Source organism: Schistocerca serialis, chromosome 5 (genome assembly GCF_023864345.2).
Source record: "Schistocerca serialis cubense isolate TAMUIC-IGC-003099 chromosome 5, iqSchSeri2.2, whole genome shotgun sequence".
NCBI lineage: Eukaryota > Metazoa > Arthropoda > Insecta > Orthoptera > Acrididae > Schistocerca > Schistocerca serialis.
Genome location: NC_064642.1, coordinates 381,805,354 through 381,832,970, shown reverse-complemented (window position 1 = coordinate 381,832,970; position 27,617 = coordinate 381,805,354). Strand labels below are relative to the sequence as shown.

The 27,617-nt window shown below is 45.2% G+C and overlaps 1 protein-coding gene across 2 annotated transcripts in view; it reads right to left on the bottom strand.

Annotated features, from left to right (window-relative positions):
• LOC126480779 (centlein-like) overlaps nt 1-27,617 on the bottom strand; it is a 539,146-nt gene that overhangs the window by 252,870 nt on the left and 258,659 nt on the right. The gene's annotated exons all lie outside the window — the stretch shown is intronic.

Genomic DNA, 27,617 nt, shown 5'->3' with positions numbered 1-27,617 from the left:
AAGGCTGGAAGTATGGGTAGTGTTTCAGAAAAGAATCAGGAACAGCAAAATGGTTTGGTCAGCAGAGTTCAGAGACTTAGAAAGTGGTCTAGCCACTGGATATCACGTAGGTAACAAATCTATCAGGGACATTTCAGCCCTTGTTCAGCCACTCAGGTTGACTGAAGGTGGTGTCATTGCAAAGTGGAAGCGCGAAGGAACAAACACAGATATATCAAGACCAGGCAGACCTAATGTGCAGACGGATAGGTCCGTCGAACAACGGTGCGGGTCGTTGCAAAAAGTCGCGTGGAACCAGCGGGAGAAATCACGCGTGACTTCTAAAGTGCTACTAGCTGTCAAGTAACACAGTTCAGTAGCGAGCTGTAATCGACGCTTGGGAACGACGCAAGTGGCAGTTGCTGACTGGAAACAAGTGATTTGGAATGTCGAATCACGCTATACCTTGTGGCAATCTGACGGAAGAGTTTGACTCTGGCGAATACGGTAAATCTTGTGGCAATCCGGTGGAAGCGTTTGGATTTGGCAAAAGACTAGAGAATGTCACTTGCCTACATGTGCAGCACCTACAGTGAAGTACAGAATACTTCATGTTACGGTAAGGAGGTAGTTTTCGTGGTTAGGATGTGGCATCCTCATTACATTTTAGAAAACGCTAAACGCGGAAGGATATGAACACCTTTTACGGCGTTGTTACTGCGTGCAGCAGAGGAACAGTTCGGAGCCTATGATTTTTGTATTAGCGTGACATACAACGCGCCATAAAGCAACATCTGTGATGCAGTAGTTTGTGGACATTCCCGAAAAGAACTGACCTGCCCGGAGTCCAGTCCTGAACCCAATCGAACACCTTTGGGATGACATTAGTCTGCCCAGAGTCATACCCTGAACCGAGTGGAACACCATACAAAGAAGGCTTTCACGACCGGATGTTCCAACTGCCGAGAATTCGTCCGGATGGTATGGCCGTGGTCCATGGAACTCTTGTCCATGGAACTCTTCTATCGCTGACGTTTCGTCCAAAGCTACGTTGGACATCTTCGGAGGTGCTCCTGGTTGTGGTGAGTCTTGCCGACTGACGAGTCAGACGTTGAAGAACGGCCTAAAAGCCGCGGAAAGTGGGCGTGGCCTGGATTTCACGTGATAGCAGAGATAAACCTTGTCAAGGATAAAATATGACTATCGATCATAGTACATCAAAGATAAAAACGTCTCATCGTTTCTGTAGCGCCACTATCCACATATCGCTGAGTTTCATGGCTTCTTCTTCTCTGTTAAAATTATCCTCATGTTTATACAGGGTTATTACAAATGATTGAAGCGATTTCACAGCTCTACAATAACTTTATTATTTGAGATATTTTCACAATGCTTTGCACACACATACAAAACCTCAAAAAGTTTTTTTAGGCATTCACAAATGTTCGATATGTGCCCCTTTAGTGATTCGGCAGACATCAAGACGATAATCAAGTTCCTCCCACACTCGGCGCAGCGTGTCCCCATAAATGATTTCGAAAGCATCGTTGATGCGAGCTCGCAGTTCTGGCACGTTCCTTGGTAGAGGAGGTTTAAACACTGAATCTTTCACATAACCCCACAGAAAGAAAACGCATGGGGTTAAGTCGGGAGAGCGTGGAGGCCATGACATAAATTGCTGATCATGATCTCCACCACGACCGATCCATCGGTTTTCCAATCTCCTGTTTAAGAAATGCCGAACATCAAGATGGAAGTGCGGTGGAGCACCATCCTGTTGAAAGATGAAGTCGGCGCTGTCGGTCTCCAGTTGGGGCATGAGCCAATTATCCAGCATGTCCAGATACACGTGTCCCGTAACGTTTTTTTCGCAGAAGAAAAAGGGGCTGTAAACTTTAAACCGTGAGATTGCACAAAACACGTTAACTTTTGGTGAATTGCGAATTTGCTGCACGAATGCGTGAGGATTCTCTACCACCCAGATTCGCACATTGTGTCTGTTCACTTCACCATTACGAAAAAATGTTGCTTCATCACTGAAAACAAGTTTCGCACTGAACGCATCCTCTTCCATGAGCTGTTGCAACCGCGCCGAAAATTCAAAGCGTTTGACTTTGTCATCGGGTGTCAGGGCTTGTACCAATTGTAAACGGTAAGGCTTCTGCTTTAGCCTTTTCCGTAAGATTTTCCAAACCGTCGGCTGTGGTACGTTTAGCTCCCTGCTTGCTTTATTTGTCGACTTCCGCGGGCTACGCGTGAAACTTGCCCGCACGCGTTCAACCGTTTCTTCACTCACTGCAGGCCGACCCTTCGATTTCCCCTTACAGAGGCATCCAGAAGCTTTAAACTGCGCATACCATCGCCGAATGGAGTTAGCAGTTGGTGAATCTTTGTTGAACTTCGTCCTGAAGTGTCGTTGCACTGTTATGACTGACTGATGTGACTGCATTTCAAGCACGACATACGCTTTCTCGGTTCCTGTCGCCATTATGTCTCACTGCGCTCTCGAGCGCTCTGGCGGCAGAAACCTGAAGTGCGGCTTCAGCCGAACAAAACTTTATGAGTTTTTCTACGTATCTGTAGCGTGTCGTGACCGTATGTCAATGAATGGAGCTACAGTGAATTTATGAAATCTCTTCAATCATTTGTAATAGCCCTGTATATTTCGGAGGCCTCTCTATATAGCCGTGGATAATAGTTCGTCATACTGCATAAAAGTTAAGTTACCGAAAATTTCACTACGTGATCACCCGACTGAAGAACATGTTCCGCGCCCGCCGCGGTGGTCTAGCGGTTCTGGCGCTGCAGTCCGGAACCGCGGGACTGCTACGGTCGCAGGTTCGAATCCTGCCTCGGGCATGGGTGTGTGTGATGTCCTTAGGTTAGTTAGGTTTAAGTAGTTCTAAGTTCTAGGGGACTTATGACCACAGCAGTTGAGTCCCATAGTGCTCAGAGCCATTTGAACCAACATGTTCCGCCAAAGCTGACTTGTCTGTTTTCCCTAGTCGGCAAAGACTTTTATGTTCTTTCAACCGTGTATTCACGAGTGGAACACCTTTGGGGTGATATTAGCCAGTCCAGAGGTATGCCTTGAACAGAATGGAACAGTTTTGGGATGACAATAGCCTGCCCAGAGCCCAGCCCTGAACCGAATTGAGCACCTTAGGGACGATATTACACAAACTGTCACCTTAACCGCCATTAATTTGAGCGCGTTACAATTTTTTTGAGGTCCAACACAGAACCATTGCCTCTAAAGCAGTCGTATTTAACCAATAATATTTTCCTTTTTTTTTTAAACTGGAAACAAGACATACAAAAATCTTTACTAACAAGACATGAGGACAGTAAATATACTGGAGGTATGAATTAAACAACGCCTTCAGTCACAACTTTTTCGTGTTTTATTAACCACACGATGCATTTCGGACCGTGTGGGTTCACCGTCAAGCGTAATTTGTCTTAATACATATTTTATTTCTTCTCCTGAATAAAACATGTATTAAGACAAATTACACCTGACGATTGACACGCAGGGTCCGAAATGCATCGTGTAGTTAACACAACACGAAAAAGTTGTGACTGAAGGCGTTGTTTAATTCATACTCTCAGTGTTTTGAATACAGTCACGTTTTAAGCTGCAAAATGTGTATAAAATTACAATAAATATACGTCAATACGTAAACAAGGAAAACTGAAATTAAGTTGAGAGGTGTGAAGACGGGAGAAGGGAAGAAGGGACGGGACAGGATAGGACTTGCAGGCATCCTCCTGCGGGGGCAGAGTGATGAGGCCTGGCCACGGCGTCCCCGGCACCACCACTGGGCAGGAGCGCACGATAGAACAGACACCACACACACATATGTAGGAATTTTTGGGATGAGTTAGATTGTCGATCGCTCCAACTCCAGAATCCAACATGCTGCCTTCTCTGGTACCGGCACTTGAGGAAGAATGTGCTGCCATTTCTCCTCAGATTTTCAGACACTTCACTGAAACGTCCCTAGCAGCGTCCAAGAAGGGTGGAGACACCTCTCATTAACAGGTGTCGAATACCTTTAATTAGATAGTGTGTAACCTCTGGCCACGGGCTTGACTCCAGTCCACCACCAGCAGTGGACGATCAATGTTTGGCAATGGCAGCCACTCCTGACGTCGACCGAATATCGCGAGACAGAAGCCAAAAGCCATTACAGCTACCTGCTTATTTCTTATCTTATCGGTCCATCCAATTATCACCATTATTCTATAGCACCACATCTCAAACTCTACGATTCTCAACTTTTCTTTTTCTCCCACTGTCCATTATTCCATTCAACGCTGCACTTCAAACGTACATTCTCAGAAATTTCTTTCTCAAATGAAGGCCGATGTTTGATGTTGGCAAATTACTCTTGACCGTAAACGGCCTCTTCGCCTGTACTAGTCTGGTTTTTTTATGTCCCCCTTGCTTCTCGGGTCGTGTTAATTTGCTACAAAAGTAGTAGAAGCACTTTACATCACATCGTCTGCTTCGTGGTCCGAAATTCTAATGTTAAATTTATCGCTGTCCTTTTTTGATGCTCCTCATTATTCGCGCCATTCTTCGTGCTACGCGCCTCATATTAGATGATCTTGTGGCGCTTGCTCACGGTGTGTGTTCTACTCGGAGCGTATGGGGAGCACGTAGCTGTTGTGAGGCGCCGATGCCTCCCGATCGTGAAAACGTCTGTTTTTGCCCGGCCGGCCTCGCAGCACGGGAAATGAGTGGCAGGAGGCGTCGCACGCCCTTGGCAGTGGCAGCATTGTGTGCTAATCATCCGGCGGACGCCGAGAGCGCGGCGGAGTCGACTCTCGACCATTCGGCACTTCCGGCGCCGGAAATTACGAGCCATTTCTCGAGGCCCAGGAACCGCGCCCGAAGACCCACTCCTCGCTAAATCGATTTCGGCCATACATTTCAGACTGATCCTTGAAGACATTAGGAAACTTTCCAGATTAAAACTCTGTTGTCTTACCGGCATTTGTCCATCAACAAGACCAGGAGACTCTGTGTCCAAACCCAGCTTCATCGTTGTTGTGACTGACAAATCGTAATTTTTCACAAACACAACTTTTATTGATGTAAGTTCACAAGGTTGATGACTGAACATACAAACGAAAGGTAACAATAACGATGCCAGCGAAAGTATCCTAATTGAGGCCAACAAAAGTTCACTTCTAATTTTCCACAAAGGTTCGTGGTAACACACTCACACACTAGCAACAGTCCAATTCCGAGACGAAGACGTAATCCGCAATGGTCGCAGTACACAAGGTCGGCATCCGGCGTGAACTGTAGTTCGGGGCTGGTTCTAGCCCCTATATAGCTGTCTCCAGCCAATCAGGGTTTGGCGTAGTGATACTTCCTGCAGGCCGTGGCTCGAGCTCCCCTTGCAGGAAGTAGTGCTCGGAATGTCTGTTTCCATGATCTTGTATGTAAATAGCCGGTGTTTACCATGACGCTTTTCGTACGCCTTGCACATAGACAACCTCGTCCTCTGTGGTGTAATATGGGTTGCCGGCCCTCAGGGGCTACCTTGGGTCCGGTATAACAATCGTGTTAGGAAACTTCATACTAACACTCCTCTACAGAATAACATACACTATCTGATCCAAAGTAATGCGACATCTGTTAGCGGGGTGCGTTCACCTTTCCCCATAATGACGGCTTTAACTCTGCTGAGGACACTTTCAGTGAGTTGTCTGAATGTCTATGGAGCAATGGCAGCCCCTTCTTTCCGAACAGCCGAAACCAGAGAAGTTAGCGATGTTGGGCACTGGTGTCTGGAGCGAAGTCGACATTCTGCCTCTTTCCAAACGTGTTCCATTGGGTTCAGGTTGGGATTTGGGAGGGTCAGTCCATTTCGCGTTTACACCTGAGTCACATTAGCAACAGTCGACCTGGCCAGCATTAGGAGGGTTGAAGAGATCGTGATGAATTTGTACTCAGGTAGCATCCAATAGCAATCCATATTCGAAGTCACTGTGTTTTCCTGGCCTTTTCTGCTGCTACTGATTCTCTACCGACAACACAGTACTCTCTGGCTCCCTTTATACTGGCGTGGCCATCTCTTGTGAATTTGGAAATCAGTTCCACATTACCTTGGGATTTCCGGATAGTTATGATGAGGTAGTGTGTTTGGACTAGACACACTGCCTTAGCAACGATCCCACAGGTGCTGGTCAGTTAAGAGTTTTAGGCGAACTTTGACCACAATCGGCCGAACGTAAAATTGTCAGGAAGCTGCATGGTTGGATACACAAACGATTAGCATTTCAGCGCCTTCTACACTGTGCTTATAAAGAAATGTTACGCAGAAGGTTTCTCATTCAGAAATTGCATTTGAATGCTGTTTGTTTGTGAGAAGATCATTTTCCACCTTGTCTAAGAAGGAGAAATGTGTGCCAGCATTCGACAGCGGCAGTACCGTGGTCCATCCGACCAACACGTTGTTCTCTTGACTCCACGACACATATCTTGAGCCAGGAAATTGGCTGCAAGACACGTATTTGCATCCACGCACACGTCTAAATCTATACCTACATGAGTACTCTGTAATTCACATTTAACTGCTTGGCAGAGGGGCCATCGAACCTTTTTCAGACTATGTCTCTACCGTCCCACTCTACCTGGGAAAAACTAACAACTAAATCTTTCCATGTGAGCTCTGATTTCTCTTGTATTGTGCCGAAGATCATTTCTCCCCATGCTGATGTGCGTCAATAAAATATTTTCGCATTCGGCGGAGAAAGTTCTAGATTGAAATTTTTGTGACAATGTCTCGTTGCAACAATACTCACCTTTTTAATGAAGATTTAATTTCTGTTATCTGCTTAGAATTTATCATTATTTCGTACTATAAGCTTATTTCGGCGTTACACATAGTATAGATGTCTTCAGATGGTAGTTTACATAGAATATGTACAAAGGTACCCTTACGTTAAGTTTTTCATAACGTATGTGCATACTGCATCTACTGTATATCTGGTCGCTATTTTCTTGCTGTCTTACACTGTGAATAATTATATTGTTAACTTGATCCAGGTTTACTTACGCTGTCATAACGTATTTGTATACTGGATTTCTACGTGTTCGTAATTTTCTTGCTGTCTTAAATTGCGAATAATTACGTATTTTTCGTAGGATCTGACAGTTGGTTCAGTACTGACATCTGTACTACGTATAATGATTGCAGTTGCAACTAGGAAATGGCAATAACGCCGAAATCAGCTTACAATACGAAATAATAATATACTCTAAGCAACCAATAAGAATTAACTATTTATTAAAATATCATACTGTCACATATATTACGCTGCAGTCCCTACAATGCAGACAAAGCCGCCTGTGTTTTAATGATTGCCACCCGAACTCACATATCATATCCGTGAAACTCTCTCCCCTGTTTCGCGATACTACAAAGGGAGCTGCCCTTTTTTTTGAACTATTTCTATGTCCTCTGTCAATCTTGTCTGGTGAGGGATCCATGCTGTGCAGCAGTAGTCCAGAAGAGGACGGAGACGAGTGGTATGTACAGTCTGTTCAGTAGACTTGTTGCCAGTAAAACGCACTCTTTTGTTTGTCTTCTTCACATTATTTTGTGTGTGATGGTTCCAATTTAAATTGTTCGTAACTGTAACTCCTAGGTGTTCAGTTGAAATTTGACTAACTGCTTTTGGTACTCATGTGAAGGACCTCATTCATTTTATTATTTATTGGTTTTGATCTTCTCATGAGTTTACTAAACGAAATTACAATTTGACGAGGAAGAGAGTTCGCAAACTTCCTACAGATATGCCACATCCATCTGAAGCCACTCTTAGATCATTAGATTTCGTAGAGCTACCAGACAGGGGAGGGGGGGGGGGAGGCGAATGTTGACAAACTTTTCACTTGTGCTCCTAATAGTGCAGGACATTTTCTGTGGCGTTAGAATCGTGTGATTCAGAAGATATTTGATATGGGATAGGCTGCCTGAGTGTTTGTCAAAGCAGGAAATTATGCATGCAGCCTTGCGAACACGGCTCATTTTATCTTGGAAGATGGGCGTGTACGCAGCCACACATCTTAAAGAAACAGTAACACCTGGCCACCGATAATGTTGGTATAAACGTCCTGACTGGTGTTTACAATAGCTTGAATGAATGGGCCCAAGTCACGGTACGATAAACACTCTGAAAACATTTCAAATCCACCTCTGATCTGCCCTACAAGGCTATTCGGAAAGTAACAAAGGATCGGTCGTGAAATGAAAAACCACAGTGATAATCCAATGAATATTTGCACAAATGTGTTGGGCAATGTATCTTAGTATGTCTGTAGATAGCGTCACGTCGCTCTTCTCAATTCTGAGCGCACAGCGAGAGCGTGAAGATGCCTAGAAAGTAGAATCTCCCGTCAAGTATAGGTACTGCCCGAGAGATTTGCCTGATTTCCTGCAACCCCAATGAAGCAACTGCCATACGTTTCCTTCTTCATGACAGTTCCGGGCCGCACAGTGCAGGGGAAATGTCGACGCTCCTGCAGCATTTTCGATGGCAAGTGTTTGATATCCCACCTTACAGCCCGGACTTCGCTCCCTCTGATTTTCACCTCTGCTCAAATGAACCACAGGCTATGAAGAAAACATTTTGGTACAGACAACAGGCTGCAATCCAACGTAGAAAACTGTCGTAAAGCAGAGGAGATTGCCTTCTATGACGCGTGTACTGGAAAGTTACTACAACGCTACGACAGATGTCCAGGTCGGAGCGGCGATTATGAAGTAGCTGAAAGGTATGGTCAGCTGTTGCAAATAAAACAGATTTGATTTTTACTGTGGTTTCCATTACGCGACCGATCGTTCCTTACCTTCGGAATAGCCCTCGTACATCCTGCTCACACTGGGACTTAAACCTTTCATTGATATCGCACAGTCGATGCCTCACGTAATTTGAAAAGAAGCAAAACGGCGACTGTTCTGATCGCAGTATATGCCCCCATTGTCCGGTGTCTATTATTTGACCCACTGAAGAGTGCAGTCTTTTTTTAAAAAAGGTCTTATGGGACCAAACTGCTGAGGTCATCAGTCTCCAGGCTTACACACCATTTAATCTAACTTAAACTAACTTATGCTAAGGACAACACACCCTCTTGCCCGAGGGAGGACTAGAAACCTCCGACGGTGGGGGGGAGGGGGGAGGGAGCCGCGCGAACCGTGGCAAGGCGCCCAAAACCTCGCGGCTACTCCGCGCGGCAGTACAGTTTTATGTGGCGCTGTCTGCAGTGGTATTTTTTGAGATACCCGACTACAAACGTTCATTGTATTCAGTTCCCATTGCGAGTTTTACTCGTGATGCGACTGAGATGGACCAGCATTCACTGAAGTAGCAATACCTAGCTGTTTCGAAATCGAGAGCCATTGACAAGGTGTGACACTGCTATCGGTTAGCTTCATTTTACGACCGCTATTCTTACTCTCTGTTACATGTCTGGGAGTGATACACGTTTTTCTGTAGGCACGTTCGAGGGGCCGTGACGATACACCAACATATCAGGCGTCTTTATTCATAACCGCGCGGGGTAGCCGTGCGGTCTCGGACGCCTTGTCACAGCCCGTGCGGCTCCCCCAATTGGAGGTTCGAGTCCTCCCTCGGGCATGAGTGTGTGTGTTGTCCATAGCGTAAGCTAGTTTAAGGTAGATTAAGTAGTGTGTAAGCTTAGGGACCGATGTCCTCAGCAGTTTGGTCCCATAAGACCTCACCACAAATTTCCAATTTTTACTCACAGTTTAGTCAAGGACGCGTCCAAACACGATATTTCTTTTCTGTAATTGTGGCGTCTCCACACTGCGCTGATTCCACACAAATGAGTGGCACATACACACTATCTTGCTGCCGTAATTTACGTCAGTCGCAGAGAGTCACGTGAGCATGGTAGCAGTTTTGCATCATATACAGCGCTCCGAAGCGACCACGGTGATTTTTAGATGGGGTAATTGGTTAATCTGGAATACTGCTGGACAACTCTCAAGGAAAACCTCTTCGTTAGTGCCTACTCTCGAGATTTTTAGGACAAGATGAAGGAGAAAAAAAAAGACTAGATAAAGGATATTTGAAGTAAAGCATCTTGAATCTTTTGCTGTACACGTGAATGTTTATTTATCAACCGATTTCACTTGTTACAAACATCACCACTGGAGGACTAAAAGGAAAGTAAACAGAAAAATATGATTGGTACATTCAGCCAAATAAAAATGTAAATATTGTATGTAGCAAGAGAGAATCACCTAAGAGTGAACACTTAAAACATGTCGTTAGGATAATGTAATATCGGTTTTGCCTGACAAATGTTCACTGTTACAGAAGCAATTTTGTGTTACTATCAGTTCGTAATGCACATAAAACGGTTGTATTACTAAGCTAAAAATATGAATGTAAGGTTTTCTTAAAAGGGACCATAGTCTGATTTTATCATGTAAAGATGCGGTTCATAAAACATGACACAGGGTGTTATTACTTACTTATTATGTTTAGTTCCATTTTATTCACAAATTATTACTATATATTTGATAATAAGGACTTGTTATTGGATACTATTATGATTAAGGTAAGTACTGTTTGGACACCGATACACATCGATGTTTTCGACTCCATTTTTGTTGTTATCTTTAACTGCTGGCAACCTTTGAGCTGATAATTGGGTCGTTGGCCTGTGATGATAGATGTGCCCTTGTTTTTGATATTCTTTCATTATGCCATCTTTCGTGTTATATTTTCAATATATACTTGTTTGCTATCTTCTATTAATTATACAGATTGCACTGAAGTCAGATTTATTCTTTCTATGCACTTCATCATGACGTTTATTTATAGAGTACATATGATAACGCCCTTTTTGATGCTAACTTCGTTTTGGTTTTTCACTGTATAGCTTTTTAAGTACTGTAGATGATTCTCTTTTGATACATAAAATATTTATACTTTTATTTCACTGTGTATACCACACATTTTCCCTTTATTTTACTTCTAACCCTCCAATAATGATGCTTGTAATAAGTGAAACCGGTTGACAAAGTTGCAAACGTACAGCTGAAGGCTCCAGACGCTTCACTTCAAACATCTGACGGCTGTAAACAGTTAACTTTATAAGTCTCTTAAATAAACGATAGTTGAATGGAGCTACTTCGAAACTAGCGTCTACTAGTCTATTCAGCCGGGTGTACGAAGTCGTTCAGCTTCACAGCGCCGAACATAGATACTTGCTGTTCCTTCATGTTTCTTACGCTGTGGTAAAACACCACACTCGTATACGGGAGGGTGGCGGTTCAGATCGGCACACGACCATCCAGTTGTAGGTTTTCCGTGATTACCGTAATTCGCGAGTTTTTGCTTCGCCTCTGATGACCTCGTCATGGACAATATACAACCCAAGAAATTCTTTTGTTTTTATTATTGTTCCTCAGACACCGTTACTGCACAGAACACATACGTCAGAGCCCAGCTACAATGCCGAAGGTCAAGGTCACTTTTTGTGTGATACAAATAGTGGAAGACAGTGGGAAACCATCGGCTGGCAGAAGCAAAGTCCGCCAAGTAGTTTAATGGAAGTTTCCTAGGTTCGTGCAGTTAGATGAACGAGCATCGCGTGCAGCGGTGGCTGGTATCGACCCCGAGCCGCAAATAATGCACAAGGCGGGCGCGCCGTGGGCGACTGGCACAGGGGTTGCCGTCTGGGACTGTCTGTGGGAGGCCTAGCCGAGTGAAGCCTGCAAGACAGACATGTTGTGCTGCCATGTCTTTTATTGTTATGGGAGCACAATCCCAACTCTATATATATTGTAAAAATGTATGTATGTATGCAAATATGCATGAATGTATGTTTCACATCTCCTAAAGCACTGGATGGATTTCATCCAACTCTGATATACAGACAAATCACTTACTGTCTACAAAGAAACACTGTGGGGGTAACAACCAGCTACGTCCCACTCGTTTGGAGGTGAAAATGGGGAGTGTAGGAGACAGAAAATGAGAGAGGAAGGAGGAGATAGACAGAGATAGGGGGAAGAGATGATGAAAAAAGAGAGGTGGAAGAGGTGATGGACAGAGAGTGGGGGAGGACAGAAGATGGAGAGAGAGAGGAAGAAAAGGCAAGATGTGGTAGCTGGCGAAAGATGGAGAGAATTGGTGGTCAGGTGGAAAAAAGGGTTTGAGGAGGCAAGTGGGAGAGAGTGTGAGGTGGGTGAGGACGACGGTGTGAGGAAGCAAATGGAAGTGGTAGGGGGTGTAGGGAGGCAGGTGGAAGAGGGGCAGATCGTGAGGAGGTAGGTTCGAAGAGGTACAGCGTGTGAGGAGATAGGGGGGGGGGGGGTGGAGAGAGGGAGATGGTGTGAGATGGACAGGGTGTAAGGAGGCAGGTGGAAAAGTTGCAAGGTGTGAGTAGACAGGTGAAGTAGGGTCAGGGTGTGCAGGTGGAAGGGGTGAGAGAGAAATATAAACTATATACCCAGACAGCGCCAGATACTGAGCTAGTAGATATTGATCAGAGACTGGATTACAGCCTAAGTATACTGTTGGCAAAGATAAGAACATGAGCCCCCGACAACTGGGCAATCCGAGAAATGAGAATTTTGAAGTTCTCGCCTCCAAAATGTTCTCTGTGCTCACGAGGACTGACGTGGAATGTTCTAATACCATATCCGAGAACAAGACCTCCCATTTCATATTGCGGATGGAGTCATGCTGGTATCATTCGAGGCCAGAACGAGAACAATTGTACGTTGTTCTTGCAAACGTTCTAAGATGCATATTCATTTATTTTCTTCAGAACAGAGTTCTCAATACCTTTAAATTCTAGACTCTGACCATCACTATTGCTCAGCATTCCAGAAGCATTCTTATATCACGAGCTGAGACTCAAGCTTCACATTGGGGAGGCCCACATTACACACTAAACAATGCCACGAAACCATGATTGGTGAGTTAAAAGAGAGCCTTCTCTGACCGGAATGTAGACTGCTTTTCATACCTAAGAAGTCACCTTTCGAAAATCCAATATCAACGTTGAGACCCCATATCGTCTCAAATGTGTGTACTACTGGGAAGATTAGCATTCTTATTCGTGTTCTCTTTTCTAATTTGCTAGCATGGATCCTACATTGGTATTCTTGTTATTGGACATTTCTGCTCCAACAGTTCTTAGCGGTCCTGTACCGGCCTATGACAGAGAGCCGTGTCGAATGACAGTACTAATATTTGAATTTCCTTTAGATGTTCGTACGATATTTTAATCTCTTGCAACCCCTGTTAACAGAAACAGTGATGCAATAGACTTAACCCCTCAGCAATAGACAAGCAGTGTACATCTCACTTATTGTGAAGCGGCCTGACCATTTGTTGCTGTCCTTTCTCAGGCAGATGTCCACAGCGAAACTGGCGACCGTGACAGGAGGGAGTCTTTCGACAGCAGACTTCCGGTGCCTCGCCCGAGTTGTGACGGGCTCCTGATGGCATTTCCGGCGGCGTCATTACCACACAAAGCGGGGCTGGGCGCGCTGGGCGGCGCTGACAGTCCCTTCGTCCTAAATGATTCTCCACGCAGCCCGGTTCCACGGACTTCTCGACTTCATTATCATTAGGTTACCCGTATGCTCATCCTAAGCTCCTACTCTACAGAGAGAAAATTCGGAGTAGCTGACATCATTAATGGAAGTTCCTTTAGTAACTTCCTTATTTGCTTCAAATCGAGCTCTTTTCCTAGAGAGATGACATATAATTGAACTTGGTTTAATTCTTGATGATTCAGATGGTACTAGCTATAAAATATTAACCATTCGTCTGTTCATTCTCTGAATTGTGATTGTAAGGACAATGATGTTTAGCAGTAAGAAGAAGACTGGCAAACTTTCATTGTATCAGAAACAAATTTCTCAGTTCAATAGCTTACTTCAACGAGGTATTACGACATAGTTCTAAATCTAACACTTAATCCTGACATTAATCTGAGGTGCTAATAATACTAACCAGTAGCCAACAGCGAGCTATACAAAATTATCTCATTGTGATAAGTTTTATGTTGGTCAATCAGGCAGAGATAAAGCAACTCGTTAGGTTGGATCTGAGCTCAGTTGGAGGTTGCAGAATTCTGATTCCGTATTTGCTGAGCATATATTGAATAGGGGCAACAGTTACTAGCCAGAGTCCCATGTACTCCACATGGCAGACAAAAAACAGAAATGAAATCTTTTGAAAGTTCTGTAAATCAATAAATATCTGGCCTACAGCTCTGTTTTAGCACTAAATGACCCATCACAGGTCCATTCTTCCACTCACTTAATCCTATCGGTTTTTCAACGCCTCCCACACCGTCTGTCCCATTCTATTCCTCCATTTTCCCTGTATTTTTTTCTTTTTTTTGTGATTATATGTGTACTCCGTACGTTCTGTTGTTACAATTGTCAGTTCTTTTACATTCTTTCTTATTCCCTTTCCATACGTAATAATGCTTCAAGCTATTCTTCAGTACGTTTGTCATGTACTAATTTTGTTTTATTAATATTTTTAATTTAATTTAAATGGTTATATAGGCACTGTTTTTTTCGAGTTTAGTACTGATGTTTTTGGTTTGTTTTCTTTACATTTATTTACTGTTTAACATTTTAATTGCCGTACCGCTGTGCTGTGAAGGATGATAGTTACCCAGCATTCATACCTCATTCCTGATGTGTGTGTCTTTTTCAGTATTGTACACAAATATTATGGCTTCTTTGACGACGACATTTAATGTCCGATGATGGTCTTGTAAACCAAGCACCGGTTAACATAATAAATTAATACTACAGAAGATATACAATATTTTACTCTTCATTTATGATGAACAAGAAAATTTTTCTCAACGGACACAAATCAATTCTTGGTACTGCTGCATTTATTGAATACCATTTGTAAATAGAGTCAGGCTCACTCCGACCTATCACATAGAGTTAAATTAGTCACCGCTTCTGCTCCAACAAAATAAGCCCTATAACAATGCAATACTCTCAAAAAACTTCCAGTATCCAACCGCTGAATTAGAAAACATACGTCGCTAGCACTAATTAAGCCACCTCCAGCACGTTCCATCCAAATTCCGCAATAATTACGAAGAGAAAACAGGAAAACAGTTAAAAATTCCAGGCCAAGAGACCACCTTAGCACTTCATGTTTTTGCCGATACAAATGTAGCTCAATAGATTTAATAAAACCTCCAGCTCACTTATGGCTCCAACAATCTAGTAAGAGGACAATAACATGCACACACTAAGCTGCAACATGAGCTTTGGACTCACTGAAATAACCATCCAGGCAATCGTCTGCGGAAAACACACATAAATCAGGAAACCTGGCCGCACATCTCTTCTAAATATGAGACTAAAAAATTAAAGAGCGTTTATTATATTGAACAGCTAAAGAAACTGGTATACCTGCCTAATATCGTGTAGGGGGGCCCATGAGCACGTGGGAGTGCCGCAACTCGACTAACGTCTGAGGCAGTTCAAAAATGGTTCAAATGCCTCTGAGCACTATGCGACTTAACTTCTGAGGTCATCAGTCACCTAGAACTTAGAACTAATTAAACCTAACTAACCTAAGAACATCACACACATCCAAGATTCGAACCTGCGATCGTAGCGGTCGCTCGACTCCAGACTGTAGCGCCTAGAACCGCACGGCTCTGAAGCAGTGCTGGAGGGAATTGACACCATGAATCCTGCAGGGCTGTCCATAAACCCGTAAGAGTACCAGGGGGTGGAAATCTCTTCTGAATTGTCGTGCTGGATCTGGCCAAGTCCGTAGGAATCCACAACCTGGACATGAATGGATGCAGGTGATCAGACAGGATACTTACGTACGTGTCACCTGTCAGAGTCGTGTCTAGACGTATCACTCGAACCACACACGCCCCACACCATTACAGAACCTCGACCACCTTGACAATCCCCTGCTGACATGCAGCGTCCATGGATTCATACCCGTGCACGTCCATTCGCTCGATACAATTTGCAACGAGACTTGTTCGACAGGCAACATGTTTCCAGTCATCAACAGTCCGATGTCGATGTTGACGGACCCAGGCGAGGCGTAAGGCTTTGTGTCGTGCAGTCATCAAGGGTACACGATTGGGCCTTCGGCCCCGAAAACCTATATCAATGATGTTTCTTTGAAAGTTTCGTATGATGACGCCTGTTGGTGGCCCAGCATTGGTTCAAATGGTTCTAATGGCTCTGAGCACTATGGGTCTCAACTGCTGTGGTCATTAGTCCCCTAGAACTTAGAACTACTTAAACCTAACTAACCTAAGGACATCAAACACATCCATGCCCGAGGCAGGATTCGAACCTGCAACCGTAGCAGTCGCACGGTTCCGGACTGCGCGCCTAGAACCTCGAGACCACCGCGGCCGGCGGCCCAGCATTGAAATCTGCAGCAATTTGCGGAAGGATTGCAGTTCTGTCACTCTGAACGATTCTCTTCAGTCGTCGTCGGTCCCCTACTTGCAGGATCTTTTACCGGCCACAGCGATCTCGGATACCCGATGTTTTACCGGATTCCTGATAGTCACGGCACACTCGTGAAATGGTCGTACGGGAAAACCCCCGCTTCACCGCTACCTCAGAGATGCTGTCTCCCATCGCTCGTTCGCCGACTATGACATCACGGTCAAACCCAATTAAATCGTGATAACCTGCCATTGTAGCAGCAGTAACTGATCTAACACCTGCCCCAGACACTTGTTGTGTTCCATAGGCGTTGCCGACCGCAGCGCCGTGTTCTGCCGGTTTACATCCTTCTGTATTCAGTGTATGAATGTATGGTATCTGTTCTTTCAGACATGGCTGAAAAAACAGACACCATGCATTCATATAACTGATATGCCTCAATGGGGTATGAATCCACAACCATCAGTGGAGATACACATTTACGTTCCTGCGGGAATCTTAAGGCAACGGCGTTGCCGCAGTGGCTACACCGGTTCCCGTGAGATCACCGAAGTTAAGTGCTGTCGGGCGTGGTCGGAACTTGGATGGGTGACCATCCGGGCCACCATTCGCTTTTGCCATTTTTCGGGGTGCACTCAGCCTCGAGATGCCCATTGAGGCGAATAGTAGCGGCTTCGGTCAAGAATACCATTATTACGATCGGGAGAGCGGTGTGCTGACCACACGCCCCTCCTATCCGCATCCTCAACTGAGGATGACACGGCGGTCGGATGGTCCCGATGGGCCACTTGTGGCCTGGAGACGGAGTGCGGGAATCTAAAATTATCGATCACGGAGGACATGGAGAAGTGGGGCGCCAGATAGGAATGTGACTCAGCTGTGGAGAGTGTCAAGATAATATACACAGTTGCGATTAACGTTGTGTCCAGGTGGTGCAATGGTTAACGAAACTGCCCAGTAAGCAGGTGATCATCAGTTCGAGGCCCGGCTGTTACACATTTTCACTGATTCCGCATACAGTACCACAGCAGCTGATGGCCGCAGTTCGTGATTATTGGCTAGCGTTGTAACCTCTGGATCACGGGTCCCGGGTTCGATTCTCAGCCGGGTTGGGGATTTTCTATGCCCGGGGACTGGGTGTTTGTGTTGTCCTCACCATTCCATCATCATTCGTGAAAGTGGCTAGGCTGGATTGTGTACAGATTGGGAATTTGTACGGGAGCTGATGACCGCGCAGTTGAGCGCTCCACAAACCAAACCATCATTATTGCAGCTGATATCATCAGTTCCTTCCCTTTTCTTTCTTTTCTCTCCCTCCCCCCTACCTTCAATTTACATAATTAAAAATTCTCTCAAGATTTGGAGGTCACAATGTTGTTCCGAACATATGCGACTACCTGGACCGCACATCTGCTGCAATCACACAGGCGTCTAACCCGGCGAGACAGTAAGTCTGTATCGGCTGGCGTGTGTGGGGCTGCCGGGCAGTAAACAGGAACGCCGGGGCCGGCTCCGACTTGAATGGAGCAGTAGTCGCTCCGTACCGGCCAACGGCCGACGTCCGGCCGCTCGACCATTCAGACGGCTGCGGCGGCCGGCAGAGGACACAAGAAGCGCGTCCGCCCTCCGTATAAGGAACCGACGGCTGCAGGACCCGGCCGCTGCAAGAACCGGAGCAGCGCCGATGGATGGACAAGACACTTCCCGGAACTGCCACCGCTCTTCCCAGTCACAATTCTGTAACGCGCTCTGACACAGCACACAGCCTCTCTGCACACGTCGACTGCAATCCTCGATTCTGCCTCGTCATTCTGCCGCATTAACATACGAATTTGGTAGCACGGTTCATTACGATGGCGAGAAGGTAAGTTCTAGATTGACTAAAGGGGTCGACTGATCGTACGAAATGCATCCTCAATTGCGTGATGAGTTGCAGAATTTTTGATTCAACAATTCTAAATGAGTCTGGAGAAGACTCTGCAAACAGTTGAATATGGTGCTAAAAAAGAATTCTAAAGATGTGGCTCAAAGATAAAATATGAAACGAAGTAGTATTAAAAAGAATAAGTAGGAAAGTAACTCAATGGAAGACCCTTAGCAGAGGAAGCGACAAATTAATCTGACATCCGCTGCAATATTCAAGTTAGCCTGGCGCTGGAAGGAACAGTAAAGGGGAAACCAGTGGCGCAGACACAGGCTAGAACATGCAGAGGATGTTGGCTCTAGGATGAGTTGCGCAAAATAAAATTTGCCAACGAAATACACTACTGGCCATTAAAATTGCTACACCAAGAAGACGACGTGCTACAGACGAGACATTTAACCGACAGGAAGAAGATGCTGTGATATGCAAATGATTAGCTTCTCACAGCATTCACACAAGGTTGGCGCCGGTGGCGACACCTACAACGTGCTGACATGAGGGAAGCTTCCCACCGATTTCTCATACACAAACAGCAGTTGACCGGCGTTGCCTGGTGAAACGTTATTGTGATGCCTCGTGTATGGAGAAGCGCGTACCATCACGTTTCCGACTTTGATAAAGGTCTGATTGTAGCCTATCGCGATTGCGGTTTATCGTATCGCGACATTGCTACTCACGTTGGTCGAGATCCAATGACTGTTAGCAGAATATGGAATCGGTGGGTTCAGGAGGGTAATACGGAACGCCGTGCTGGATCCCAACGGCCTCGTATCACTAGCAGTCGATATGACAGGCGTCTTATCCGCATGGCTGCAACGGATCGTGCAGCCACGTCTCTATCCCTGAGTCAACAGATGGGGACGTTTGCAAGACAACAACCGTCTGCACGAACAGTTCGACGACGTTTGCAACAGCATGGACTATCAGCTTAGAGACCATGGCTGCAGTTACCCTTGACGCTGCATCATAGACATGAGCGCCTGCGATGGTGTACTCAACGACGAACCTGGGTGCACTAATGGCACAACATCATTTTTTCGGATGAATCCAGGTTCTGTTTACGGCACCATGATGGTCGCATCCGTGTTTGGCGACATCGCGGGGAACGCACATTGGAAGCGTGTATTCGTCATCGCCATACTGGCGTATCACCCGGCGTGATGGTATGGGGTGCCACTGGTTACATGTCTCGGTCACCTCTTGTTCGCATTGACGGCACTTTGAACAGTGGACATTACATTTCAGATGTGTTACGACCCGTGGCTCTACCCTTCATTCGATCCCTGCGAAACCCTACATTTTAGCAGGATAATGCACGACCGCATGTTGCAGGTCCTGTAATGGCCTTTCTGGATACAGAAAATGTTCGACTGCTGCCCTGGCCAGTGCATTCTCCAAATCTCTCACCAACTGAAAACGTCTGGTCAATGGTGTCCGAGCAACTGGCTCGTCACAATACGCCAGTCACTACTCTTGACGAACTGTGGTGTCGTGTTGAAGCTGCATGGGCAGCTGTAAATGCACACGCCATCCAAGCTCTGTTCGACTCAATGCCCAGGCGTATCAAGGCCGTTATTACGGCCATAGGTGGTTGTTCTGGGTACTGGTTTCTCAGGATCAATCCACCCAAATTGCGTGAAAATGTAATGACATGTCAGTTCTAGTATAATATATTTGTCCAATGAATACCCGTTTATCATCTGCATTTCTTCTTGGTGTAACAGTTTTAATGGCCAGTAGTGTATATTGTGCATTTATAAGTTAGGCAACCCAACTTACATTATATGCCCCAGGTGATGATGTAAGTTGGGCTGCCTAGCTTAAGGTGCATGAAATATGCAATGGGGCCACATGATGTTAGTAGAATTGTCTACCTTAAGGGGCATGAAGTATTTTTTTGTGCCAATTTTATTTTTCCCTACCAGTGACTATGTAGACATTAAAATACTGAAAGTTTGGTTGTTGTGATTCGCAAAGTACGTCAAGTTTTCTGTAGAAGTAATATTTCAGACTGGTCAATTGCAGAAAGAACAACCAAAAAATTCCAAGTATTGGTTCAGTTGTTGATAGAAAACAAAGGACAGGAGCTCGTAGTGGTCGTTCAGAAACAAATAATGCAGCAGTTTGTGAGAGTGTTCGTCCATCATGCACAAGAAATTCGTTCATCATGCACAAGAGCTGGGTATTTAGACAGTTACTCTTCAGTGTATTCTCACTAGATTTAGAAATCTATCGCCGGCCGCGGTGGCCAAGCGGTTAAAGGCGCTACAGTCTGGAACTGCGCGGCCGCTACGGTCGCAGGTTCGAATCCTGCCTCGGGCATGGATGTGTGTGATGTCCTTAGGTTAGTTAGGTTTAAGTAGTTCTAAGATCTAGGGGACTGATGACCTTAGAAGTTAAGTCCCATGATGCTCAGAGCCACATAAATCTATCGTAGGGTACAGTAGACTATCATAAACAGCCTTAGACTACGGTATTTTCGTGGCAGCTTTGGTCAGTGTTGTATATTTATCGGGTGTTACCAAATAACAAGCGATTTCTTTACGTATGTGATAAGTGTCTTACCAGATTCCCCTAAAAACCAGAAGTGGTGAACCGTCTAGAAACTGATATCTATATATCACAACTGTTAATCATACCAGTTTTACTAAAACCTACGTACTTGCCTGAGGCCGCCTTCTCATGCAAGTGCCATTGCGCTCGACGCTGCAGTAGCGGTGGTTCAAATCTTTCGAGAATTAAGAACACGATAGTCAACTGGAAATGGAACAAATCCTTGAGACGAGCCGTGACGTACCAGAAAAACTGTAAATGACTTGGTCACTGTGCGCTTCGAGTGCTTTAGAGGTTTAAGATATCTGGGGAGCCAGTCTTCACAGAAATAGGTATGTGCAACTGCTTGCTACAACGCCGTACAGAAACAGAGTAAACGCGCGTTCAAACATTACAGAGTAACTAAATAGGATGGTGTACTGATTAGTTAGGTTTAAGTAGTTCTAAGTTCTAGGGGACTGATGACCTCAGATGTTAGGTCCCATAGTGCTGAGAGCCATTTGAACCATTTGGTACACTCGTGAAATCGTTGTACGGGAAAATCACCATTTCATCGCTACCTCTGAGATGCTGTGTCCCATCGCTCGTTCGCCTACTATAGCACAACCTGCAAACTCACTTAAATCTTGATAACCTGCCGTTGGAGCATTAATAACCGACCTAACATCTGCACCAGACACTTGTTATATAGGCGTTTCCGACCGCAGCGCCGTATTCTGCCTGTTTACATACCTCTGTATTTGAGTACGCATGCTTACATCAGCTTCTTTGGCGTTTCATTGTATATTGTTTGTGAGAAGTGAATAAATAAATTCATTATTAATGAGAATCGTGGTAAGACCGTATGGAAATTCGTGGTAAGGTCTTATGGGAACAAATTGCTGAGGTCATCGGTCCCTAAGCTTACACACTACTTACTCTGACTTAAACTAACTTACGCTAAGGACAACACACACACCATGCCCAAGGGAGGACTCGAATCTCCGACGGGGGGAGCCGCGCTAACCGTGACAAGGCGCCTTACACCGTTACGTTTGAGCACATTGTCTAGAAACATGCCTCCTACGGTTAAAGATAGGTGTTAGTTAAATTTACCACTATAGCAGTAGACAACGCGCTTTCGTACCTGCAAGTACATGGAATTTCTTAGCGAGACGAGATCGTTTGTCTCATCCAACGCATGTTTTTCTCAGTTTCAGTGGCGATACGAAAATTAGTAGGAACGAATCTGGCTCAATTGGCTAAAAATTTGGCAGACAAGGAGGAGTAAACCTACACAACTACATTCAAACTCTCCCAACCTCATCCAGAGTCACCTGACAAGCACCCTACCCATTAATGTAACGTAAAATCCCTAAAATGTGCTAGAACTGCAATGAAAATACTAGTGAAACACGAAAAAGAGCTAAAATAACTTTACAGGGAAATATGAATGGATGACCTCTTACAAGAAACATGAATGAGCCAACCATTGCATCAATCCCAGGGGAAAGGGGAGGGAGGGAGGAGGGGACCTAATTTTTCCAAGGTCTACGTAGGCTAGGCACAACCGCTTATTTAATATATGTGTTTTCTGTTCTTTCCACTAGTGCGTGGATATGTTGAGAATTTGGGTCTGACGGAAGGCGTGGTAGGGTAGTCCGTGCGATTTCCATAACCACTGTGTCCGGATGGCGAAGTGATCAGCAAATCTGTCTAGTAAACATGAGATCCTAGTTCAGCACAAATTTTTAACTTTTCCCATTGATTTAAGTCAATGCCGACTGGCAGCTAACATCTTTATTTCCTTTGTATCTTGCTTATTTAAGGTTACCTTAAGCCTGTTCTTTTTTCCTTCCTAATACATAATTTCTCGTTTATCATCTCTATACTCTTCGCTGTAACCGTATTTAGCCTGAGATTTACAAGGACATTCTATGTGTCAATGAGCTGAACATGAAACTGTGCTACAATTGCAACAGCCGGGCGGGATTAGCCGAGCGGTCTAGGGCGCTGCAGTCATGGGCTGTGCGGCTGGTCCCGGCGGAGGTTCGAGTCCTCCCTCGGGGACGGGTGTGTGTGTTTCTCCTTAGGATAATTTAGGTTAAGCAGTGTGTAAGCTTAGGGACTGATGACCTTAGCAGTTATGTCCCATAAGATTTCTCTCTTTCTCTCTCACACACAAACACACACACACACACACACACACACAATTGCAATAGCAGTGATGTACCACTGTGTACACCAGGATCTGATTTCCTCGCAATACATGCAGCGCATGCTACGGACAGAACATGTGTAACAAACACATGTGTACCGCCGCTGGAGGGCACTGCGGTCGCGACTCACGACGGGGAGCACGTTCCGCATGACGGACGAGCTCGTTTCTAAGCGCGCACCAAGCGCCATGGAAACCACCCTCGGCGTGCTTCACGTTGAGAAACAACATGTCCCATATGGGGACGGCGTAAGGAGGCGAGTCTCGTTCACTGCATACGTGTGTCACAGACGTAAGCGGAGAACAAGTCCGACATTCACCTAAACGGGAAGGGACAACCGCCAAAGTATCACAACCAAGTTGACCGGCGTACCAGGTCAACGGTCGTTAAAGCAACGTGCGCATTCGCTCCGACTCTCGCTTACTTCCACATCTCGCAGTCTAGCACACGTGCGCTATACGGCGAAGCCGTCTATCCGAAGCGTGCAAAGTTGTGTGATTATGGCTCATCGCTAAGGACTCGGTGCCGGCGCTTGTTTTTCCGCCATCTGCCTTGTCGGGAGCGAGTCGTCGTTCGCGCTACGGGCGGCGCGGCAGGATGTGAGCGGCAAGCTAATAAGGTTCGCCGGCGGGCTGCAGCCGGCGGCGGCGACAGTGCCGGCTCGTCCAGCCGCTGTGCCGGGGAGCACCTCTCGAGGAGAACACGGCGAGTGCCATCATTCGAATTCACAGAAATTTTGCTCGCTAAAGAGGGTCAAAATAACCGAAAATGTGTCTCCACTTACCCATAGGTACCCGATCGTTTCTGTACAAACGACGATCTAAGATTCCGCCGTAATTTATAGGCCATTATGCACAAAGTAACTTTCAACCGAAGCGGTGGCACAGTGGTTATCGTCGCAGCATAGCACTTTTGCGACCCGTGTTCGAAAAATTATTGTTTCTTTTTTTTCGCGTATCTGCCATGTCTGTAGAAGATTAGTACACGAATACTTGTTATCAGATTAGGGGATATAAGGGCATTATATTGATTCTAAAATTACAACTGAGTTTCACAATATGTGCCTTACATTACGTAATGACTGTGTGTATGGTATTTTCAGGGGTTAAAACCTTTTTAAATTATCGTATCCTTATATTTCATTCTTATATCAGTTCTTATATTAATTCTTACATTTTATTCTTACGTTTATTTTTCAGGAGGATTTGGCTCATTCCCTTGGATGAACCGGCCGTATAAACAGTGGAAACATTCAAGTTCAGAACACCACAAGCATAGCGCGAAGGCCAGTTTGCCAGAGAGACATTTCTTCGTATCAATCTCACTCGGGAAAGAAATGTCGTTGGCCGGCCGAGGTGGCCGAGAGGTTCTGGGCGCTACAGTCTGGAACCGCGCGGCCGCTACGGCCGTACGTTCGAATCCTGCCTCGGGCAGGAATGTGTGTGATGCCCTTAGGTTAGTTAGGTTTAAGTAGATCTAAGTTCTAGGGGGACTGATGACCTCAGAAGTTAAGTCCCATAGTGCTCAGAGCCATTTGAACCATTTCTTTTTTTTTTTTTGAAACGTCGTTAACATTGCTGAAGATTTGAAAAGTTGGCAATAATTTCGCGGCAAACCACCCATGAAGGGTTATTTTTCCGAAAACTGGCGTTTGGAACTGGTTATGAATCAAGATACACAACAGGAATTTCAACGAAAACAATTTCAAATAATTTTCGAATTAATTTTTTTTTAATTCGTTCACCAGACAGTTAGTAGACGATAAGGGCAACGTTGTTTCAGCGTACACTGGAAAACATTCGTATAGTAATCTTCTATGGAAAAAAATGTTCAAATGTGTGTGAATTCCTAAGGGACCAAACTGCAGATGTCATCGGTCCCTAGACTTACACACTGATTAAACAAACTTATGCTAAGAACAACACACACACCCGTGCCCGAGGGAGGAGTCGAACCTCCGGCGGCAGGGGCCGCGCAATCCGTGACAATACGCCTTAAATCGCGCGGCCACTACGCGCGGCTCTTCTATGCATATGGGTAGACAAGTGAAAAACATTAATCAGTATATCTCGATTGATAATCAGCTGCAAGCGTGAGTTTTCGGAAAAACTGATCCGTTGTGCGCGTTTGCCACAAAATTACTGCCAACGGGCGAAATCTGCAGCAGTGTTAACGACGTTTATTTCCCGAGTGAGATTCATACGAAGAAATGTTCTGCGGTAAACATGCTTTCGCACCATGCTCGTGGTATTCGGAATTTATTTATTTACAATGCTTCTACGATCGGTAAAATCCATGCGAACGCACCAAATCTTCCTGAAGAGTAATTGTAACAAAAAAAGGTAAGACGTAAGAACTGATATAAGAATCAAATATAAAAGTATGATAATTTAAAAGATTGTAAGCCCTGAAAATCCATAAACACATATATTACGTAATGTAAGGCACATATTGTGAAACCCAGTTGTAATTTTACAATTGATATGATCCCCCTGTATCCCCTAATTTGATGAGGAGTCGTACAGTAATCTTCTACGAAAAAAAAGAGAGAGAGAGAATCAAAATAAAATAACAACAATAACCGGATTTAGAACACGGATCGCAAAGTGTTACGCTGAGATGCCAACCACTGTTCCATCACATCGGATGAAGTTACCACCCGCTAAAAGACATATACATTACGTCGAAAACTTTGATCATCGTTTTCTCAAGCAAGGTCGAATTATCTACGGATAAGCCGAGACATATGTTCGCTTATTTTGACTTCTCTTCCACCGAGCAAAATATCTGGGAAATTGGGTGATGGCACATGTGTTATCCTTGTCAGATGAGCCACCGACTCGATTGCCTGCCTCCTATGCATTGCACCGGCTGTTTATAATTAAAGTGCAGCTGCTCACTGAGGTCAATTATGGGCTGTAACTATCGTATGACAGCGAAACTTCGTAAATATGCTTAAGTGTTAATATGGAACCGATTTACGCTCGAAAAAAATTAGTTCTAATATTAGCCAGCAAGTGCAAATCTGGCGCCGTGAACGTAAGAAAGATGAATAGAAATGTCACCATATGTTATGGATTAGGAACGGGATGGGCAGAAAAGGTCAGACAAGTGGGAAAGACATACTTTTTATTTTATTATTAACACACGTTTACATAGTTTGTTCAATATGAGCACCGGAGGCGTCGACGGAATGCTGAATTTTGTAAACCATATGATCAACAGTTGCTCGCAGTAGTTCTGGCGGAATCTGAGCAAGTGTTGGTGTATACTAGCCTTCAGATCGGGTAGATACCGAACGAGTTTCGTGAGAGTCAAAAGTCACACTGGTTCAGATCAGATGATCTTGCAGACAGTGCATCTGGAAAACGTCTGGAGATAACACGTTTGAGGAAGGTTGAATTACGCAGATTATTCACTGGGCAAGGTACATGAGGTGTTGACCCATCTCCCACGAAACCAGTCGTTTCCACACAGCTGCGCTCTTCCAAAGCAGGAATCACATGCTGCACAAGGTCTTGATAACATGCAGACGTAAGGGTACACATGACAGGACTACTGGGTGCGTTCTCTTCAAAGAAGAACGGACGGGGAATAAAGATGCTTTGAATCCACACCAGACAGTGACATACGGCAAGTGCAATGGCTTTTTGTGCCGAGCGGTTCTAGGCGCTTCAGTCTGGAACCGCGCGACCGCTACGGTCGCAGGTTCGAGTCCTGTCTCGGGCATGGATGTGTGTGATGTCCTTAGGTTAAAGTAGTTCTAAGTCTACTAGGGGACTGATTACCTCAGATGTTAAGTCCCATAGTGCTCAGAGCCATTTGAGCACAACACGCGATTTAACAGCACCTCAAATTCGGCTTTTCTGTGTTTCCACTGCACCTTGTAGTGTAAAGCGTGCCTCGTCGCTCCATAGCGTGGCCATATGACATCAGCTTCTATCCGTGCCGCGCGGGGTAGCCGCGTGGTTTAAGTCGCCTTGTCGCGGTCCGCGCGGCTCGCCCCAGTCGGAGGTTCGAGCCCTCCCTCGAACATGCGTGTGTGTCTGTTGTCCTCAGCGTAAGTTAGTTTAAGTTAGATTAACTAGTGGATAAGCCAGAAGCCATAACGTTGCTGCGGATCAAATGGTTCAAATGGCTCCGAGCACTATGGGACGTAACATCTATGGTCACCAGTCCCCTAGAACTTAGAGCTACTTAAACCTAACTAACCTAAGGACAGCACACAACACCCAGTCATCACGAGGCAGAGGAAATCCCTGACCCCGCCGGGAATCGAACCCGGGAACCCGGGCGTGGGAAGCGAGAACGCTACCGCACGACCACGAGCTGCGGACTGCTGCGGATCACGAGGTTTCAGTTTCTGCATCGTCTGGATCTTGTACAGGCACCAGTGTAAAATAGATTTCAAAAACTTCCTTACTGCTGATCGTGGGATGAACAATTCGCTAGACACTGCGTGCGCACTAGCACTATCCGTGA